The 22,614-nt window shown below is 53.1% G+C and overlaps 1 protein-coding gene and 1 long non-coding RNA gene across 2 annotated transcripts in view; one reads left to right on the top strand and one right to left on the bottom strand.

Moving 5' to 3' along the window:
• Positions 1–22,614, top strand: part of RBM19 (RNA binding motif protein 19) — a gene marked incomplete in the record, with an annotated part of 174,920 nt that overhangs the window by 79,766 nt on the left and 72,540 nt on the right.
• LOC102487417 (uncharacterized) lies at positions 10,986–15,267 on the bottom strand. Its single transcript, XR_335044.2, has 3 exons — positions 15,115–15,267; positions 14,739–14,791; positions 10,986–11,179 (listed from the first exon to the last, which is right to left on the bottom strand). It is a non-coding gene; the product is annotated as an uncharacterized LOC102487417 (long non-coding RNA).

Below are 22,614 nucleotides of genomic sequence, written 5' to 3' on the forward strand. Positions count from 1 at the left end.
GGGGGTAAATTTTACGCCACGGGGTCCGGGACGCGAACCGCGGTCAACTACGTGGGAGTCAAGCGACGTAGCCATTATGCCAACTGCTGGTCCCATTGGGGACTTTTAAATAGTCAGCTTTTTTTATATGTTCTGATTATGAATCCCTTGTTGAATGAATGGGTTGCAGATATTTTCTCCCATTCTGCAGGTTGTCTCTTCATTCTGTTGGTTGTTTCCTTTGCTGCACAGAAGCTTTTTAGTGTGATGTAGTTTTCTTTGTCAATCTGTTACCTGTGCTTTTGTTTCCTGTGCTTTTTGAGGTCTTGTTCCTAAAATTTTTGCCTAGATCAAAATCCTAAGCATATCCTCTGTTTTCCTTTAGTAGTTTCAAGACGTTTTTTTTCTTCCTTAAAGTTTATCTTACTCATAATGGAGAATGATGAGGTGTGTGCACAAGAAAGAAAGAAGCACCTTGGGCAGGGTCTCTCTATACCGTGTTCCCCTTGCAACCCCTTCCCCACCCTCGCCACCATCCAGCTTATCATGATCTTGGGTACAAGAGTGTCTGGCAGGTTTCAAGTCCACCCAGGGATCTGAACCATGTTCAGCCATGTGGCTTCCAGCACTGCATTGCTGCTGACTATATGACCTGACCTTTCATTTAAGTCTTTAATCCATTTTGAGCTGATTTTGTGTATATGATGAGAGTTAGGGGGTCTAAATGGAAGGGACGGAGGGAAGGAAGAAGGAAGAGAAGAAAGGAAGGGCTGGAAAGCTTGGGTCCCAGATCAGTTACATCCAAACTGCTGGGTGTTTGCATTTTCACATAGACAGCCAGGGACGAGAATGACTCATTAGATCAGAAGTGGTCAAATTTTGCACAAAGAAAAGACTTTGAACTTTGTGGGTGACTTTTGGGCTTACTCAACCTACAGATCTTTTTTTTTTTTTTTTTTTTTTTGAGAGGTTTTTGCCATAGGGCGCGTGCGCTCGCCAGACAGACAGAGAGAGACAGAGAGACAGAAAGTGAGAAATCACCCCCCAGGGGGGATGGCCACACCGTAATCCCTTCTCCTCCATTCTCCTCTCGGGACCTTGGGCACACATGGACACACGCCCAGTTTTAAGCCACCGGGTCCAGGACGTGAACCGCGGTCGACTACATGGAATCCAGCGACATAGCCATTACGCTAACTGCTGGTCCCTTGCCTACAGATCTTAAGAGCTGAAGACAATAAAGGGAATTAACAGATGTGGCTGTTCCTCTAAATCTTTATTCTGGATGATCAAATTGAGTTTGATACAGTTTGTGTGTGTGTGTCGCAGAACTTTATTCTCAGGCTCCTCCCCCCGCCAACCGTTTGAAAACGTAGACCATAGCATTCTTTTTCATGGGTTGTGTAAAACCGAGTGGCCAGCTAGTTTAGGTGTGCCACACCTTGCAGATGAATACTAAATTCTCCTTCCATGCGGATTTCCTGGCCTCTGAAAACACAGGCATTCTTCTCTAAGCCCTGCTCATCTTCGTGGCCAGATGCCTCTGACCTTGGGCTGCGTGGTTCTGCATGATGGCACTCCCTCTCTGCGCACGTCATTTATGTCACTTCCAGCTACATGGTCTCCTGGTCACTCAGGGCCTTTGAATTTGTCCTTGTCTGTGGCCACCCTATATGACACACACCATCACGCCTCACTGCCACTCCCTCATCCTGCATGACGTTTTCCTCGCCTCTCTCACCTCCCACTGACCTGCCATGTGCTGTCTACCTGGCTAGCTGTCCTCTCTGCCTTCCCCAGCACAGTGTGGGATCCATGACGCCAGGGCCTTGGCTCCCACTGCTGCCCCCTTGGGCCCTGGAACAGTGCTTGGCACATAGTAGGCACTCAGGAGATCCTGGCTGGGTACTCAGAAAAATGTGCTGACCGTGTGCATGAGCAGATCAGTGAAGGCACAGACGAACAAGCTGGGGGTTTCCTCTCTCCGCTCATCTTTCTGTACTTTCTCTTTGAGGACCGCTCGTGAAAGTTGGAATGAACAGCGTGTCTGGGAGGTGGATCCTTAGGGTTCCCATCGGAAGAAAGTGAGAGGGAACCAGCAGTTAGCGTAATGGCTATGTCGCTGGACTCCCATGTAGCCGACTGTGGTTCGAGTCCTGGACCTGGTGGCTTAAACTCACACCGGGCGCGTGTGCGTGCGTGCCCAAGACCCCGAGAGGAGAATGGAGGAGAAGGGATTGCGGCGTGGCCATCCCCCCTGGGGGGTGACTTCTCGCTTTCTGTCTCTCTGTCTCTTTCTGTCTTTCTGGTGAGAGCATGTGCCCTATAGCAAAACCTCCCCCCCTCCCAAAAAAAAAATGCATCATGAGGGAGGCTGGCAGGTGACATGATGATTAAGGCTCTGGCATCCCACGTGACTGACTGAGATTCAAGTCTCAGACCAGGGAGCTTGCTTTCTCACTCTCCCTCCCTGTTTCTTTGTCTCTGTCTCTCTCTCTCTCTCTGGTCAAATTGAAGAATAAAAATAACTAAAATTAAATCATTCTTTAAAAAAAAAAGAAAAAAGGAAAGAAAGGCATCGTGAAAGTGCCCGTTGGATCCAACTACCAAGAAATGCCGCAAAGGATGAGTGATTCATGCCTGTCCTTGTGTCCGTCCAGGGCAGGAAGGAGTCTTGACGGCAGCTCTTGGTGGGTTGGATTCTTAAGTCTTTTATTCCAAAGAGCTTTTAAGGAGCCTTGCCTGTGTGGACGTGCCTGAGTCTGTCACTGGTTAAAATGGCAAAGCTGGGAGAGAACATGAAGAGCGTAGGGTGATAAACTTTGTTTTCACACTTTAAAAAAAAAATTCAGCCACAGAAAAGTTGCAAGAAGATAACGAGCCCCATCCACCTTTTGCTCAGATTCCTGATGCTAATGTTTTATTCTCTCTGTATACTCAAACACCACAGATGTATACACGTTCTTTTTTTTCTGAATCATTTTGATGCAATTTTTATTTAACCCTTAAGTACTTAAGAGTATTCCTGGGGACTTCAAAAAGTTGTGAGAAAGTGGAATTAAAATACATTTTGATGCCCAAGAAAAGTTGAAGCCTATGCATGGTTTTTTTTTTTTTCATAATTTCCATTTTCCATGAATTTTTGATGACCCCATGTAGTATTTAAAAAAAAAAAAAACGTGGGAGGAGGGGGCAGTAGGTGGCGTAGTGGTTAAGGTGCTGGACTCCCACGTGGCCAACCACGATTCAAGCCCTGGACCCGGTGGCTTGAAACGTGTGCGCGCGAGCGCACGTGCCTAAAATCCCGAGAGGAGAATGGAAGAGAAGGGGTTGCGACCTGGCCATTGCCCCGGAGGTTGATTTCTCACTATCTCTCTCTCTCTCTCTCTGTCTCTCTGTGTCTCTGTCTCTGTCTGGCGATCACCAGTGCCATATATCAAAAATCAAACAGAAAGATCTTTTTGTAAGCGTAGTCCAATGATCAGAACCAGGAGGTTAACACAGATACAATAGTATCATCCGATCAATAGACCTTACTCGAAATGTTGCCAATACCCTTAATAGTGTTCTTTAAAGAAAAAAAAAAATAGTGTGATTCAAGAGCCAACCCAGAGTCGTGTAATATATTTTGTCTTCATGTTTCTTTATAGTTTCTTTGCATTCTGGAAATGTTACCTAGTATTTCTTTGTTTCTCATGACCGCGGAGATTGGAAAAGTACTCTCTAGTTGCTTTGTGGATGTTACCCAACTGAGTTTGTGGAATGGTCCCCCGTGATTGGATTAGTCTTTGGCTTTTGGGTAGGGATATCACAACTGTGTCCCATTGCTGGTGCTGTTTTCATATTTGTTTAAGGGTCATTTGGGCCAAGCTTTTCCAATCGCTTGTTTATTATTGGGTTGTCAGGAGAGTCCAGACACATTTTAATATATCACGACTCTCAACAGTGATTTAATACATACCTTCCTCAGCATGTCTTTGAACTGTGCAGGTTCACTATATGCAGATTTTTTTTTTTTTTGACCTAACAGCAAATTGATCACTTTTTAAAATTGAGATTTTGCTGAGACGTGGAGGCCAGGGGACTGCAGTGTCTCCGCACCCTCAGGCTACAGTATGACTTCTGGACACCTCCTCCTCCTCCTCTTCCTCCTCAGACCTCTGTGGCTCCCGGGAGACCCAGGGACGGGCTGTGGATTGAGGTTCCCTCTGAGCTGAGCTTGCTGTCCCAGAGGTGCCCAGCCTTGACCCCACTGCTGTGTCCGTGACCCCCGGTGGCTCTCAGACTGTCCTTGTTACTGGCGTCCCAAGTTTCTTCCACCCATCTTCTGGAACACGGGCTTTGTGGGCATGGCCCTTGTCATCTTCCCCTGTTGTCATAGAGACAGCGTCTGCGTGGACTTGACGTGTGCGGGAGACCCTGTTGTCTTCTCTCTCTGGGGGTGACTGGTCACTGGCCAGCCCAAGGGTGGCACCTCCAAATCTGCCCCCCGCACCTCAGGGTCCAGGTGCAGCTCCGTCAGGCTAGTGGGAACCCCTTCAAGGTGAATCGTGTCCTTCGATGGTCCCCGTCTTTTTTATTTATTTATTTATTTATTTGAGCACTTCCTTCGGTTATTATTCCTTATGTTTATTCTGAGACTATATTCCAAACCTGCCTCCTACTTTCTCAGCTCCAGCCCTGGGACCAGTCGGTTTGCTGATCCTTCTCAGGGCGATGGTATTTAGAAGCCAAGATGCAGATGCCGTGTGTGCTTGGGGCTGCAGGGCCAGTCTCTTGGCCAGTTTCTCAGCTTCGGTGTGTGTTGGGCTGAACTATATTCCATGCTGGGAGGCTAGCCGTCCGTGGTAGGGTATCAGGCAGCACCCTGGCCTCTTCCCCCCAGGGCCAGGAGCCCCCTTCGTCCAGTCATGACAACCAGAGATGCCTCAGACATCGCCGGCTGTCCTGGGGAGAGGGGATGGGAACAGGGGAGAGACTGCTCTGATTGAGAACCAGATCCTCTTAGGAGACAGCCCTCGGGCAACTAAACACGTGTGCACACACACACGTACATACAGGTTGCACACCCCTAAGCCAAGATGGGGCTGCACATTCCTAAATTCAAAACGTGGAGCACTGACAGGATGCCACAGTGGACAAGTCCACCCCTGACCTCACGTGGCAGGGTCAGAACACCGCCACCCAGAAATACCAGGTAGGGCCAGCAGGTGGCATGGTGGGTAAGGCGCTGGACTCCCACATGGTGGACTGCAGGTTGAGTCCTGCACCTGATGGCTTAAATTTCACACCGGGCGTGTGTGCGTGTGTGCCCAGAATCCCAAGAGAATGGAGGAGGAGGGATTGCGGTGTGGCCATCCCCCCTTGGGGCTGATATGTCACTTTCTTTCTCTCTCTGTCTTTCTGGTGAGCACAAGTGCCCTATAGCAAAAATCTCTCTAAACACGTACACGCACACACGCGCGTGCACTGTAAAATTACCGCCAGGCCTCCCGTGCTGAGTTCCTGTGCCCTGTCCTGAGCTTCAGAGATGGATCCTGCTGGCATTAGGTCAGCCCCCTAGCAGTGCCGAGCCCTGACCCCACTCCAGGCTCCGTGTATAGTACATGAAGCATCAATGAATTTTATGTTGAGCCCTGCTGTACATCCCCAAGATGTCTCGTTATGTGTATGCAGATACTCCAAACTCCAAATGAAATCTGAAATACAGACCTAGCTCTGGCCAAGCCTCAGTAGGGTCCCATCACGCAGGCAGGTGGGGCAGTCCCTCATCTGTGAACTAGGCCTTCCCTATCCCCAGGGTCACCAGGCCTCCAAAAGTGGCATGACCCATTCCCAGGCTCTGCACGTTGCCAGTGAAAGGGAACAACGTAGGGCTTCTAGAAGGAAAGGCTTCTCTCCAGCCTAAGGAAGCGACCTCCCTCAAATCAGGGGTCCTGGGCCAAGACAGCCACTCCCTTGCGTATCCCCGCCACCCTGCAGACAGTGGTTAAGCAGAGGACTGGAATTCTGCCCTCCTTCTCTGGGCCCAGTTTCAGCTTTGTCCATGCCAGGGGCTCCTGGGGTAGGAGGGAGGGAGGGAGGGACACAGGAGGATGGTCGAAGGCTGCTACAAGCCACCTCTTTAAAGAAAGCCAGGACGAGTTCTGGATGCAACAGGAAGGGGACCAGCAGCCAGAAGAAGACAGGGCTTAGAGGCGACCTCCTGCAGGGTTTCCAATTCACTCGCTTCCTTTCCACAAAAGTAGATAAGCCAGGCCTTCCCACCTGGGCCCTGGTCAAAAATGTTCTCACTCTTCCATCCCTCCAACCGGGGGCCTCCTCCGGCTCCGGGAACTTAGATGATATTTTGGAGGTGGAGAAATTCAGCCGCACAGCAATCATCCTCCTTCCTCCCTTCCCATGACAGATCGTTACATTATTCCGAGGGAACCGTACTCTGAGGCTGAATTACCGCGACGGCCGTATCATGGCAACTGTACCTGTCTCCGGTTCTAACGCTGCCCCACAGCCGCTGCTGCCGCAGAACTTGTTGGAGAAAAGTCATTATCGGGGCTGGGCGGGGAATCCGAGACTATAAGCGTCCGCGCCCTCCTCCTGCCTCCGCGTTGCCTCAGAGCAGCGCCCCAGCCAGGGGAGCCTTGCATAAGCAAGGAGGCAAAGCGGGGCGCCGGGGGCATCCAGCATGTGACGCAGGTGCTTCTGTCAGTGGGCCAGGACTTACCAGTGGGTGACAGACAGTGTTTCCGGATGGGGGCGAGGCAGAGAGGGCCCCATGGTCTGTGTTTCTGGGTTTTTCTTCTTTTTTTGTGTTTAGTTTCTATTGGGTCATCTGAAAAGTCATGATGCATTTTTACGTAGAAAAACACGTGATGACCTGTCCGACACCCCAATATTTCTTTTATGAGAGGGAGAGAGAGAGAGGCACCTGGGCTCCCCCCAGCCTGTGCCTACTCAGGATCTTGGGCACACCTGGCACTGTTCACATTGACTTGAGACCCGAACCCGTGGTCAGCCACGTGGCTTCCAGATCAGCACGCTGCCACCTCTGCTGCCAAGACTGGGCCTGATTTCTACCCTCATTCATTCATTCATTCTAGTCATCACATTACTGAGCTCATGGTATGGGCATGGGAAATTCACTGGTGGGTAAGACCAGTACAGCCCCCGCATCCGGAAGGCAGCCTGCAGGTGTGGAAATAGAGAATCAGCTGGCCTCGGGGGTCCCACTGCAGGATGGCCACAGGGCAGCAGGATCTATGGTGCCTGGGAAGAGGACCTTTTGACCTAGCCTTGCAGAGGCTGAGGCAGGGAACAGCCAGGGGGTCCACCCAGTCTGCCCGTGACAGCAGTCGCATCCTCCTTCCCAAGGAGCAGGGTGCGTGAGAGATGCTCACGTGCTCAGAAGGCTGACAGAGCTCGAGCCCATGTGTCCTGTGGGCTCACAGCTGGAAACAACTCAGGCCACTGCTTGGAATGCCCTCGTGGGTGGTGTCCTTACAGCTGTGGCAGGGTTGCCACACCCACGGGGAAGAGTAGGCTTTGGGGGGTCTCTCAGGGCACCCAGAGACCAACACCAGGAGAAATCTGTCTCTCAGGGCCAGCATGTGGCATGGTAGTTAAGGCGCTGGACTCCCATATAACTGACCGTGGTTTGAGTCCAGACCCAGCGACTTGAAAATCACGTTGGGTGCATGTGCGGGTGTGCCCACAATCCTAAGAGGAGACTGGAGAAGGGATTGCGGTGTGGCCACCCCCCTGGGGAGTGATTTCTTACTTTCTATCTCTCTGTTTCTCTCATTCTCTCTTGGTCTCTCTCTCTCTCCAGCAAGCACATGCACCGTACGACAAAGACCTTATTTAAAAACAAAACAGACAAAAAAAGAAATCTGTCTCTTGGTGGGAGGGGATCAGATTCAGGACCTTTCTAGAAAACGTGGAGTGCCCAGTGTGCATTCCAGCTACGTGTTTTTAATGAAATGTTACTGTAAGTATATGCCCCATACGATATTTGGACGCACGTGCAATGCGTATTTGTTCTTTATCTGAAAAGCGTACTTCGCCAGGGTCCTGGATTGTATCTGGCAGCCCTGGTCACTGCCCCTGAGGCTGGGGGATACAGCCTCGGGGTGTGTTTGTGTTCGGGAGGTCAAGCCAGAACTGCCACTGGGCAAGCGTGGGGTGGGGTTGGGTGGGAGGAGATGCCTGGGGGGGGCCTCTGTTGTCGAGGGCAGAGCACCTGCCCGGGAAGAGATAGCCCAGCCCTTCTCTCTGCTCACCCACCAGCCTGCCCACAGGAGTCTCCACGGTGCCCTGCACAGGGCATCTGGGAAAGGAGCAGATGGGGCTGCAGCAAGTGGGGTCAGGAAGGTGGCTTTTGTGCTAGTAAGTGAGGCCAAGGGGGGTTCCTGCAGTGGGGTACTGGTGGTAGCCTGAGCTCTCTGGCAGCCAGGGCAATGAGGGAAATAAGTGGTTCTATCAGGCACCATGGATATGTAGATCAAGGCAGAACATTGTCTTCTTAGCAGTAAATTCTCAGAAAGAAGGAATGAACCAGCCACGCACCTATATTTGGGTCTTCCTCCCCACAAGAAATTAGGTCATCGTGAAAGTCATAACGTGTTTTTCTATCCAAAAATGTGTCATGACTTCCCCAATGATCCAATATATATATAATCATAAGATACATTTTTTTTCATGACTTCCCCAATGATCCAATATATATATATAATCATAAGATACATTTTTTAAAATTGTTATTTTCTTGGAGACCAGCAGATGGCGTAATGGTCATGTTGCCAGACTCCCACGTAGCCAGCAAAAAATCTCTCTTAAAAAAAAAAAAAGGTATTTCTTTTATTAATGATAGAGAGCGTACATACATATAGAGAGAAAGCACCCCCAGCAAGCCTGGTCTGCCACGGTTGTTCTTGCAGTTCTCCGTCCCACGAGGGTATTCTGAGCGTGCATGCGCACATCGGGGGTGTTGCTGCCGGGGCCAGGATTTGAACCGCGGTCGACCGTGTGGGATCCCGCTTCCTCTGCACAGTACTGAACCACTGTGCCGTGGGACAAGCTCCAAGTGTGTGATTGTTTCTATAGAAAACACGCAGGTGGTGTGAGAGCAGTAAAAGGAGATGGGTTGAATGCTGCGTCCATCTGAATGCGGCCCTCCCCAAACCAGAGCTCGAGAGGACTGCACATGGGCAGTGAATCAGCAGGTGACCCCAGCAAGCAGGGGGAACAGGACAGGGGAGGGGATGTCCATGCACATGTGCTACTGCAGCCACCCGTGTGTGTCCACCAGAGTCCTGTGCCATGGGGGGCTGTACGGGGCTGGGGGAGCGGTGGACTGCTACAGCCGGGGCAGTGACAGAGGGCCCAGGGCAGAGAGAGTGGACGCCAGGACCCAGGTTCTAGCCCTCCGTCCTCTCCCCAAGGGTGCCTCTGCGGCCGTTTCTCGAGTTTCACTTCAGAAATAATAATCCGAGCATGCATGCTATGGCCACTGGAAAGAGTAGGCTTTGGGGGTTCTCTCAGGGCACCCAGAGACCAACACCAGGAGAAATCTGTCTCTCAGGGCCAGCATGTGGCATGGTAGTTAAGGCGCTGGACTCCCATATAACTGACCGTGGTTTGAGTCCAGACCCAGCGACTTGAAAATCACGTTGGGTGCATGTGCGGGTGTGCCCACAATCCTAAGAGGAGACTGGAGAAGGGATTGCGGTGTGGCCACCCCCCTGGGGAGTGATTTCTTACTTTCTATCTCTCTGTTTCTCTTATTCTCTCTTGGTCTCTCTCTCTCTCCAGCAAGCACATGCACCGTACGACAAAGACCTTATTTAAAAACAAAACAGACAAAAAAAGAAATCTGTCTCTTGGTGGGAGGGGATCAGATTCAGGACCTTTCTAGAAAACGTGGAGTGCCCAGTGTGCATTCCAGCTACGTGTTTTTAATGAAATGTTACTGTAAGTATATGCCCCATACGATATTTGGACGCACGTGCAATGCGTATTTGTTCTTTATCTGAAAAGCGTACTTCGCCAGGGTCCTGGATTGTATCTGGCAGCCCTGGTCACTGCCCCTGAGGCTGGGGGATACAGCCTCGGGGTGTGTTTGTGTTCGGGAGGTCAAGCCAGAACTGCCACTGGGCAAGCGTGGGGTGGGGTTGGGTGGGAGGAGATGCCTGGGGGGGGCCTCTGTTGTCGAGGGCAGAGCACCTGCCCGGGAAGAGATAGCCCAGCCCTTCTCTCTGCTCACCCACCAGCCTGCCCACAGGAGTCTCCACGGTGCCCTGCACAGGGCATCTGGGAAAGGAGCAGATGGGGCTGCAGCAAGTGGGGTCAGGAAGGTGGCTTTTGTGCTAGTAAGTGAGGCCAAGGGGGGTTCCTGCAGTGGGGTACTGGTGGTAGCCTGAGCTCTCTGGCAGCCAGGGCAATGAGGGAAATAAGTGGTTCTATCAGGCACCATGGATATGTAGATCAAGGCAGAACATTGTCTTCTTAGCAGTAAATTCTCAGAAAGAAGGAATGAACCAGCCACGCACCTATATTTGGGTCTTCCTCCCCACAAGAAATTAGGTCATCGTGAAAGTCATAACGTGTTTTTCTATCCAAAAATGTGTCATGACTTCCCCAATGATCCAATATATATATAATCATAAGATACATTTTTTTTAATTGTTATTTTCTTGGAGACCAGCAGATGGCGTAATGGTCATGTTGCCAGACTCCCACGTAGCCAGCCACAGTTCGAGTCCTGAACCCAGCAGCTTGAAACTCACAATGGGTACATGTGCATGCATGCTCCAAATCCCGAGAGAATAGAGGAGAAGGGATTGTGGCATGGCATCCCCTGGGGTAGTGGGTAATTTCTCGCTTTCTGTCTCTCTATATCTTTGGCAAGTGCATGCGCCCTATAGCAAAAAATCTCTCTTAAAAAAAAAAAAAGGTATTTCTTTTATTAATGATAGAGAGCGTACATACATATAGAGAGAAAGCACCCCCAGCAAGCCTGGTCTGCCACGGTTGTTCTTGCAGTTCTCCGTCCCACGAGGGTATTCTGAGCGTGCATGCGCACATCGGGGGTGTTGCTGCCGGGGCCAGGATTTGAACCGCGGTCGACCGTGTGGGATCCCGCTTCCTCTGCACAGTACTTAACCACTGTGCCGTGGGACAAGCTCCAAGTGTGTGATTGTTTCTATAGAAAACACGCAGGTGGTGTGAGAGCAGTAAAAGGAGATGGGTTGAATGCTGCGTCCATCTGAATGCGGCCCTCCCCAAACCAGAGCTCGAGAGGACTGCACATGGGCAGTGAATCAGCAGGTGACCCCAGCAAGCAGGGGGAACAGGACAGGGGAGGGGATGTCCATGCACATGTGCTACTGCAGCCACCCGTGTGTGTCCACCAGAGTCCTGTGCCATGGGGGGCTGTACGGGGCTGGGGGAGCGGTGGACTGCTACAGCCGGGGCAGTGACAGAGGGCCCAGGGCAGAGAGAGTGGACGCCAGGACCCAGGTTCTAGCCCTCCGTCCTCTCCCCAAGGGTGCCTCTGCGGCCGTTTCTCGAGTTTCACTTCAGAAATAATAATCCGAGCATGCATGCTATGGCAGCCCCCTCCCCCCCATTTGCTTTCTCTTCCTTTTAACTCACTGGCCCCTGGCTCCTCTCTCTCCCCAGTCACCCATCGGAGCAGGTTTCTGATGGCAGGCTTCCGCACCCGTGACCACAGGCTGCCACCCTCCTGGCCCTGTGCTGTGTGTGCATGTGGTGGGGAGAACCGGGCACCTCTTCCTTCTGGGCACCCTGTGCAGTCACTGGCGGGCCAGGGCAGGAAAGCAGGTTTCCCCTCTCCCCAGCCACTACCCCGAGAAGCCAGCCAGGGCTGCTAGGCCCCGCTGCTAAGCTGGAGCTCCCTGCAAACAATCGCTCATTAGGCCCCTCAGGTAAATGACACCGGGGAGGGAGAGGTGGAGAGCCTAATGAGGCTTTCTGCAAACCTCCCTAATTACCAATTGACTCGGATCTTCTCCGGCCTCTCCTAAGTGCCCCCGTAAGTACCTGATTAAGGAAAACAAATAACTCAGAGTGAGGAGGTAGACGCTGGGTTTTCAGGGTGCAGCGATTTCTAGGACTTCGTGGCAGGGAGGAGGCTCTGAGATGGGAGAACAGGGATGGGGGAGGCCTCGGGGATGAGCGGGGCTGGGGTGCAGATGAGGTCTGCCTAGAACTTTCTGTGACGAGCAGGAGAGCAGGGGCCAGATGGTGGCACAGCAGTAAAATAAGACACTCTGAGAGGCTGGCCCACGTGGGGAGGTTCCAGGTTCACGTCTGGAGACCTCCCTGAGCACGCCAGAACCATGCAAAAACATGATCTGGAACTGGATGGGACTGGGGTGCATTGTGGCACCTCGACCCTGTTGGGGTGCTCTCTCTCTCTGTCCTAGAAAAAAGAAATAAGCTTTAAAAAATATAAAAGACCGAGGGTGAATGCCTTCAGTGTCATGGGCCCTCCCGTCCCTGTCATAGCTGCTCAGCTGTGCCATCATGGCTTGAGAGCAGCCTTAGACGACGGAAGGAGTGAGCGAGCTGTATCCCAGTAGAACTGTATTTCCAAAAAAAAACAGGCCAGGCCAGCTGTGGGCCGAGGTGTGCCGGCCCTGGTCTGAAGGGGCCAGTCACCTTAACTTTTCTCCTTGTTGTCACTAAAAATCGGAATTGCAGTTCAGGGCTAATGGCCTTCAGGAAGCAGGGCTGGACTTGACCAGACGTCCTGAGCTGCCTCACAAAGGGCCTGGCACGCAGCAGGTGCTTGGTGACTAAAGGGACATCACGTCAACCAAACCAGACCCGGGTTCCAAGCCCCACCTAGGCGAGCCCTCTCCCCAGGTATAGCCGTTCTGCCAGCCTGTCTTTTTGCCCTTCAGCTCTTTAATTGTGATTGGCTCCAGCCCTCCTGAAATGCTTCCCTTTTTTTGTTTGTTTGTTTGTTTGTTTTTGAGAGGTTTTTGCTATAGGGCACATGTGCCTATAGCAAAAGAGAGACAGAAAGTGAGAAATCACCCCCCAGGGGGAATGGCCATGCCATAATCCCTCCTCCTCCATTCTCCTGTCGAGTTCTTGGGCACGCATGCACATGCACCCGGTGTGAGTTTAAGCCACGAGGTCCGGGACTAGAACTGCAGTCGACTACATGGAAGTCCAGCAACATAGCCATTACACCAACTGCTGGTCTCCCCCCCCCCTTTTTTTTTTTTCATATGAGAGAGAGGATCTTGCCATGTCACGATCCTCATGCCCTGGCCTCCCAGCTAGCCAGGACCAGGGGTGTGTGCCGCCTTGCCTTACCTGTTCAGGTTGCTCTGGGATCCAAACCCAGACCTCCCTTGCAGCCTATGCAGTGTGGCGCCTTCCTGTGTAACTACTATTTAACGGTGCTCCCTCCCCCTGACTTGCACCACAGCCGTGGGGCCAAACTGCTTGTCACCAGTCAGGGTGGACTATATATGCTGCGTAACAGCTAAACCCCCAGGCCTGAGCATGCACCACGCCCACCACGCCCACAGCAGGTATATACATTCAGCGGGCGTCAGTGGAAGGCTGTGCTCCACACAGTCGCTCAGGGCCCAGGTTTCCCCATGGCAGGGGATGAGAGAGCCAAGAGCCATGCTGAGGCTTCTGCAAACACCTCATAGGCCAGGTCTGGTCACATGGCTTCACCTAAGTCCACCTACCCACAGGGGCTGGGGGCAAGGAGCCCTGACATTTGGTAAGTGGGGGTGGCTCTGACAGTGACCGGCCCCTCCTCTAAGACACCGTTAGTAAGTTTCTGGAACACCACTGCCCCGTCCTGTGGGCTCTCACAGTGTTCGTGATCACTGATGGCTGTGGTGTGGCCAAGGGGTTTCTGTCTCCAGAGAAAACCTTGATTCAGGTGAAATCACCCCTAGAATTCCAGCATACACGGCGAGCCAGGCTGAGCATCCCCAGGCCTCGGCGAGTGGGGACTTGGTCTGTGGACACCAGGTGCCATCTCTGGGACTTGGCCATTTGCAGATAGACAGAGGCAGGTGGCCCTCTCTTTCTCATCAGCAAAGTGGGATTCCGGTCTTAAACTGGGACCATTCAGTGGCTCTGAGGACCAGGAATAAAATGCAGGCAGCTAAACACTTTCTTGGGATAGTTCTGTGTTGTTTTTTTTTTTTTTTAAGTTTTAAAAATTATTTATTTTACTTCTTCATTCATGTATTTTAATTTGACCAGAGAGAGAGAGAGGGAAAGTGAGAAAGCAAGCCACCAGGTCGAGGACTTGAACCATGGTCGGCCATGTGGGAGTGTCCAGAACCTTAACAACCACGCCACCTGCTGTTCCCGAGGGGCAGTTACCCTTACCCTGCCCACGTGTCGTCCCAGTGTTTAACCTTCCCTTAGTCCATTTTGCCGCTTTTTGCATGCTCTCGGTGGGCCCAGCTCTGTGTTAATGGTTTCAGAGTTCTCCCGTACTTATTTATCATTTCTTCCATCAAACAGAAAGACAGGGAGAGACAGCCAGCCAGCCATAGCACCCCCAACAGGGTCCTGACATTGCAATCCACCTCCAGCCTCAGCCAGCCCAGATCACGGGCACATGTGTGCCGCCGCCTCGGGGAGGTCTCCAGGCTTGAACCGGCAACATCCCATGTTTCAGTAGTGCCTCACCGAGCTTCACGTTTTAGCACTGCACCACCCTCTGACTCTTCATTCTGTCTTTTCATCCTTACCTCCACTGTTAAACATGGGACCATCGTCCCCGTTGGAGAGGGACACGCTGGGGCTGTGGAGGAGAGAGGCTTATAAGCAGCAAGAGGAGGCCGCTGGATTCCCAAGCCCTGACTCCCACGCCCTGTCTGTACCCCCAGATTGAATGGGGGCCCCTCCTGGCAGGGCTTGCTAGCCAGTTCCTGCTCTGTGAGGAGCAGCTACCTGGGAGAGGGGACTAGAAACAGCACACCTGTTCTAGACACAATTTCTGTTTCACAAGGGGGCTTGAATCCAGCCCAAGACACCGATCTGGTTTTAATGGTCTCCCACCCTGCCCTGCGCGGGCGTGAAAACCTTTCTGTTCCTCTAACAGTTATTCCCCGGCCCCGCACTCACCCCCAAGGCGTGCGTCACCACAGGCCTCGGAGAAAGCTGTGGCCACACTTCTGTGCCTTCCAAATGGAACGGAGAGGGGGCGGTGAGGACAGGGAGGCCCAGCCGGGATCTGCACCAGCGGCCCCTTCTCCTGCTGCAGAGAGGATGCTTCTGCAGGGAGAAGAGCCCACCCAGGGTTTTGTGCTTCGCCAGAGACTGGAGCATTTCACTTCCCCTCCTCCGAACTTTGCAGACGATGTTCTGTAAACAGTGCTCCTGGCAGACGGGGGGCCTCCCGCTCTCCACCACGGCAGAAAGATTGTTGACTTTTCTTCCTCCCTCTCCTGCTTCGGGCTCCTTGGTCTTCCCACACCCTCCATCCTGTCTGGCTCTAACTGGGTTTCTCACCAAGAAAAAAGCGTCCCACTGCTACACGCCGGGGAATTGGCAGTGGCAGCCCCCACCCCGGGTCTTGCCTTTTCCTCTGGCCGCCAGGAACCAGCTTCCCAAGCCCACACCTCTGTCTCAGACTCTAGACTCAAGTCAGGCCCCTGTAGGCCTCGGCTGTGTCGGACCACCGGATTCTAACCCTCCTCTTCCCCTTGTACGAGTGAAGCGAGTTCGGTGTTGGGTTTGTTTGGCCCCAAACGAACGAACTGCCTCAAAACTCTGTTTCCACCTTTCTCTGCATCTTAAACCACACCAGCCATCCTGAACTCCCGAGTTGTTTTATTGTTGTTTTCTTTCCCAGACTTTTAAAAATAACATTTGTCCCCGCCGGGGCGAGCTGCTCTCCGCTGCAGCGCGCTGGCGGGCTCAGCCCCATGAATCACAGCGCCTCGCTCCCCGTCTCCATGCCTGCCCCGGGAGGCCGCCGAGGCCTTCCATGGAACGGCCCACGTGGTGCGGTTGCCTCTGAGTCTCCGGCAGAGGCGTCTCAGCTGTCACCCAGGTCCACGGTAGGCTGGCTTTTCTGGAAGCTCTGATGTTGAGGGGTACCTTAGTCTGCACCCCACTAGGCTGGAAAGGAGGTCACCTCCCACTGTGATTTGTCAGCCTGGGACGTCCCAGGGAGGCATGGTGACCCCACTCTGTCCCTCTTCTCAGCCGCGAGCAGGGTGCTTGGTCCCTGTGCCCAGCAGGTGGGGAGCATCAGTCCGTCAGGAGTGGGCTTGCTGATTCCCTGGGGGTCTGGGGTGGGCCTCCCAGTAGCAGGTGAGAGAAGCCTCTGGAATGCCAGGCTCTTCAGATCTGTCCTCACCTCCTCGGCCTCTTTCTTCACTTCCTCCATCAGCAGCTCCCCAGTGGCCGGCAGGCTCCAGCTGGAACCCAGGAAGGGGGCATCTGCCACAGTGGAGTGTGACGAGGCAGAGTGGGAGGTCCATGTACTCCGCAGCCTGGCAGACCCAGACGCGAGCTCTGGGACCAGGTGTCTCATGCGCTCCGGGCGGGTGCTGCTGCCCTGCGGGTCGCTCTGCAGTGAAGGCAGTAGTGGGCAGGCCACGTGCAGTTCATTGTCCGCCCGCCACGGGACTGGCACTCAGCCAAGACCACCTCCCTCCCTGCTCCCTGCTCCCTGCTCCCTGCTCCTCCTTTCTGGTATTGAGGACCTGGGCCTGAGAGGAGCTAGAAAACAGAAAAGCCAGGAAAGACAAACATCTATGAGTGACTCAACCAGTCGGCCCTCACAAATGTTTCTTACTGGGCCCCCACTGCGTGCCAGCACCATGGGCAGCGTCCCGGGTGCTGGCTGTTCAGTGGCACGTAGTCGGACGCCGTCACAGGGTGACAGCAGACGGCAGTCTCCTGCAGATGCCTGGGCAGGTTGGGATGCCTTCGGGCTGCCACCCTTCACCCTGACTCCCTGGTGCTCCCACCCTCTGATGGGGCCATGACTGGGCTTATAGGTCTGTCTCTTTGTCCCAGGCCAGTGGCAAGATGCCTGGCCCTCGGCTCTTTGGGGTCCAGCACTCCCTACTAGGAACAGGCTCCGCAATGCACAGAGCAGTCCCACCACTGAAGGAGGCCTTTCCCCTCTTGCCCTGGAAGCATCAGTCCTCTGAAAAGGTATCATCCTGGGACTAGCAGATGGCATACGTCGCTGGACTCCCACATGTCCGACCATGGTTCAAGCCCCTAACTCAGCGGCTTAAAACTCAGACAGGGCACGTGTGCATGCGTGCCCAAAATCCCTAGAGGAGAGTAGGAGAAGGGATTGCGGCGTGGCCATCCCCCCGGGGGGTGATTTCTCGCTTTCTGTCTCTCTGTCTCTCTCTGTCTTTATGGCGAGCATACCTGCCCTGTAGTGGAAATCTCTCTTTAAAAAAAATGAAAAGGTTGATCATCCAGATCTTTTCAGAGTGCCTAACTGTGCCTATGCAAGGGACGCTGATCCCAGGCTGGGAACCGGGGTTCCGGTCGGGGCTGTGGAGGGGTGTCTGCTCTCCTGCCACACCACGTAGCAGGTCACTGTGTTCTTTTCATTTCTTTCAATATCACGTTTTGAATTTTTTTGGTCTCTTCCCAGAGCTGATCAGCAAACTGAGGCCCGTGTGCCAGACACCTTTTTATTAAAAAAAAGAGTTATCGTATATAATTTTATTCTTTATTATAACTTGACCAGAGAAAGATAGAGGGAAAGTGAGACAGGAAGCCCCCAGGTCCAGGACTCAAACCACAGTCAGTCATGTGGGAGTCCAGTGCCTTAACCACCACGCCACCTGCTGGCCCCTGAGCACCCCTTTCACAGAGGTGCTCTCAGAAACCGCCCTGACTGGTCTGGGTGTTGAGGTGCATGGTGTCCTGCTTCTCTAGGGAGGCCAGCACCCCAGCAGCACAGCCACCCCATCACACATCTTGAATCTCCCCAGGGGAACCTCGCTCTTGGTCAGTACATGATGATGGCGTCTGTGATAATCCGTCGCTGCTTGGCACTCGGTGGGGAGACCACTGGTAGGGACTTTTCTGACCCCCGCAGTGGCTAGAACTTTCTGCCCGTCCATGTGTGAACCCTGAGACCCCCATAAACCGAGCGTGCTCAGCGGAGGCCCTCCCCGTGCATGAGATCTCGCTCCTCCCCTTTCCCTCACATCCTCCTAGTCTCGTCCACTTGCACTCCGCGTCTCCTCCCTGGGAGGATCTGGGTCACCGAAAGGGCCACGGGTGGCCCGGGAGCAGCGCAGGGTTGATACGAATCCACTCGAGATTTCTGGGTCTGTGCCATCCGTCCTCGTGAAGGTCTGAGCAGCGCGGTGGATCCAGGAGAAGTGAAGCTATAGGGACTGGACAGTGGCACAGTGGGAAAACGCAGCGTCCCGCGGGGCTGAGCCGGTCAGTGTCCCCCTGAGTACTCAGGGAAGCACGCGTACCTGTGATCCAGGACTGGCCGAGGGAGGGGCGGATCGTGGCATCAGGTTGCTGTCTCTGTCTCCCACTCATGGGAGATACATACCGGAAGGAGAAGAGAGAAGTGAAGCGGACAGGGCCCCTTCTGTGTTGGCAGGGGAGGGAGGGAGTGGCACCACGTGGAGACAGCAAGTGTTGGGAAGTTGAGGTCACCTCAGCGGTGGCATGAGGAGGCGGGGGGCACTGGCAGGGGTGTACCCGCATGGTACCCCTGCCTCACCCTGAGCTGTTTTTTTTTTTTTTTAGAGAGCTTTTTTGGTGTTTTGTTTTGTTTTGTTTTGTTTTGCCTTGGAGTGTGAGCACTCACCAGAGACAGAGACAGTGAGCGGGAAAGTGAAAAGTCTCCCCTCCAGGGGGGATGGCCACACCGCAGTCCCTTCCTCTTGAACCTCCCGTGTGAAGTTCAAGCCACCAGTCAGGGACTCACACCACAGTGGGCCAGAGGGGCGTCCAGTAACATAACCATCAGGCCCTCTGCCGGCTCCTGTGCGTCAAAGCTCACTTCAGCAGCCCCTCCTGCCTCTCCGTCCACAGGGCTCTTCAGCTTTCTGGAGCTCCTGCTTCATGGAGATCCCAGGGACAGGGTGGTCCGGTGTTGGAGGCCCATGACCTGGTGTGGATGTGCAGGCCCCGCTGTCGCCTCTCTGCTCCCCTCAGAGCGGCCCCAGAGCGGGGGTGTGGGCAGAGAAAAAGGCAGCAAGTGACCGCGACGCCCACCACGCCTGCTGGCCTCCTGGGTCTCCTTCGCTGTTTCTGGGAGTTTCTAGAGTTCCCGTGTGGCTGTCGGGCATGATGGACACAGCAGCCAAGAGCAAGAGATGTGGCCGATCGTCCTTTAGCCAGGCTTAAGCTAACAAGAAAGAGGCCGAGAAGGTTGTTTTTTTTCTCTCCCTCTCTTTAATTTTTGTCCTTCCTCGTTTTCAACATTTCCTGTACTGAGGATAACGACTCCAAAGGGTGGTAAATTGGTTCTGAATGTCCACCTCTGGCTGGCCACATTCTCCTAACGATTTCATTAGCCTGAATTATCCACTTTATTTTCTTGTAATGGGATTAGCTGGACTTGAGGCAGCTGAAGACCAGAGGGGGAGGAGAGGGGAGCGTCCGCTGTGTGTTTCCTCGGCTCACGCCGGCGGAGGGTGGGACTGACCAGGCTGTGCACCCCAGCCCAGCGGGCACCCCTCCATCCTCCCTTGAGAGGAAGAGGGGACAGGCGCTGTTCCAGTGCGCTTCTTCAGCCCACAGGAGGCAGAGGTGCCCCGGGCTGGCTGAGGGATGCTCCTCGGGGACTATTTCTTCCAATTATCTTGTAAAACCAGCCTGCTGCTTTTTTCAAGGCTCCAGGAATCCCAGAATTCTCTCTGACCCTTCCTCTGCCTAGAGGCTCTGTCATCCCAGTTCTTTGTCGGAAGCCCCCGAGGCCCGCTGGACAGGGCTTGACTTGCTCAGCTTCGTCTGAAACACAAGGGCTTGGCAGGTGTCGCTGGCTGGCCACTGACCGATACAGATCCTCTGGGGACAGGGCATATCTATCAATGGACCCGTCAGATGCCGAGAACCGTGGATTCAGCTGCCTTGTGCATTGGGGTGGTGATTCCCATTTGACAGGGACGAAACTGAGCTTCGGGAGGATGACGGCAGGTACAGGGCTGGGATCTAAACCCAGGCTTGAATCTCAGCTTCAGGTATTTGGGTGATACAACAGCTCAGCCCCTCGCTGTCCCAGTGGTGCTTCAGGGATCACCTGGGTTGTGTGTGACCTGGCTGGCCAAGAAGGCTGGGAGGGATCGTGGCGTGAGACCTTGTCGAGGGAGCTAGTCTGTCTGTGTGTCTATTTGTCTCTCACGCTTATGAAAGAAGTAAGCTTAGAAAAAGAAAAACCCTCCAGAACCAGCAGTTAGTGTAATGGCTATGTCGCTGGACTCCCACGTAGTCGACCGCGGTTCACATCCTGGACCCGGTGGCTTAAAACTCATGCCGGGCGCGTGTGCGTGCATGCCCAAGATCCCGAGAGGAGAATGGAGGAGAAGGGATTGCGGCGTGGCCATCCCCCCTAGGGGGTGATTTCTCACTTTCTGTATGTCTCTGTCTGTATGGCGAGTGCACGCGCCCTATAGCGAAAACCTCTCCAAAAAAAGAAAAAGAAAAAAGAGGGACCAGCAGGTGGCGTAGTTGTTAAGGCACCGGACTCCCACATGGTTAACCACAGTTTTGAGTTCGAGACCCAGCAGCTTGAAATTCATACCAGGCGCGTGTGCATGCGTGCCCAAAATCCCAAGAGAAGAGAATGGAGGAGAAGGGATTGCAGCGTGGCCATCCCTGCTGGGGAATGATTTCTCACTTGTCTCTCTCCATCTCTCTCTGTCTCTTCGATGAGCACACACACACTTCATAGCAAAAAATCTCTCCAAAGAGGGCCTAGCAGATGGTGTAATGGTTACATCCCTGGACTCCTATGTAGTCAGCCGCAGTTCAAGTCCCAGACCCAGCGGCTTAAAATACATGGAGCGCGTGTGCGTGCGTGCCTAAAACCCTGAGAGGAGGAGGAGAAGGGATTGTGGCATGGCCATTCCCCCTGGGGGCTGACTTCTCACTTTCTGTGTCTCTGGTGAGGACATGCACCCTGTAGCAAAAATCTCTCTTTTAAAAAAAAAAAAAAAAATCCTCTTCAGAGGAAAAAACTAGACTTCTTCTACTGAGGTTGTCCACTTTTCCGGTCCCTGGCGAATTAGAAGTATTATCTGAGTGCTAAAGATAAAGGCCTTTTGGGACCAGCAGTTAGCATAATGGCTATGTCGCTGGACTCCCATGTAGTCGAACGTGGTTCAAGTCCCAGACCCAGAGGCTTAAACTCACGCTGGACACATGTGCGTGCGTGCCCAAGATCCCGAGAGGAGAATGGAGGAGAAGGGATTGTGGCATGGCCATCCCCCCTGGGGGATGATTTCTTGCTTTCTGTCTTCCTAGTGAACACATGCGCCCTATAGCAAAAAAAAAAAAAAGATAAAAGCATTTTACTTTAATGCATATGCTCTGGCCTTCCGTAATCACTGCCCTTTCTTTCTCATCTCCCAAATCCTGTTTCCCAACTCTTCATGGAATACTGGTGCCCTGAGAGATGCTGGTAGGTCATCTTGTCTGGGAGGAGAAGGGGCCGAAGGACCAAAGGAGTTTAAGAAACGCCGTCTCCTGATAGACCCTCCGTGCTCCTGGCATCGTGAAGGCACTGGCAGGGTCTGTAGCAGTCTCGGGGATCTCTGTTTAGCCAGATGTCTGTCCACCTTACTTAATCCCACAGAGTACTTGTTACATCTTCCAGGACACAGTTGGGAAACACTCTTCTTAAAAAGTGGCCTCTGAGGACCAGCAGATGGCATAATGGTTGCATTGCTGGACTCCATCGTGGTTGACTACAGTTCAAGTCCCAGACCTGGCAGCTTAAAACTCATATTGGGCGTGTGTGCGTGTGTGCCCAAAGTCCTGAGAGGAGAATGGAGGAGAAGGGATTGCGGCGTGGCCATCCCCCCCAGGGAGTGATTTCTCACTTTCTGTCTCTCTGTCTATCAGTCTCTCTGGCGAGTACATGCGCCTATAGAAATTTTTTTTTTAAAGTATTATCTCTGATTTTTAAAACTTCTAGGCCAAGTGGTTAAGGTACCAGAGTCTCACATGGCTGATTGTGGTTTGAGCCCCGGACCTGGCAGTTTGAAACTCATGCCAGGCACATGTGCATGCATGCTTTAAATCCCAAGAGGAGAATGGAGGAGGATTGTGGCAGGACCATCCTCCACCCAGGGCGATTTCTCGCTTTCTGCCTCTCTGGCAAGCTCACGCGCCCCATGGCAAAAATCACTCCAAAAAAGAAAAAAAATAATAAAAAGATAAGACTGGGTTTTTACACTGTTCCCTGCCTACGTCCTATACTTAGGGTCAGCGACAGCATTCGGCTTGTCATCGCTTCCTGAATCCTCCAGCTGGGCACAGATCTCCCCTCCAGGTCAGAGCAGCAGGTCAGAGCAGAGGCCCTGGAGTTTCCCCCGGCCTGGGCGGGAGTCCTGACCCATCATCTGAGAGCATGCGTGTTCTGGGAAGTCATCTACACAGCCTGAGACTCGG

This window comes from Tupaia chinensis, unplaced genomic scaffold (assembly GCF_000334495.1).
Source record: "Tupaia chinensis unplaced genomic scaffold, TupChi_1.0 Scaffold000323_1, whole genome shotgun sequence".
NCBI classification, from domain to species: domain Eukaryota; kingdom Metazoa; phylum Chordata; class Mammalia; order Scandentia; family Tupaiidae; genus Tupaia; species Tupaia belangeri.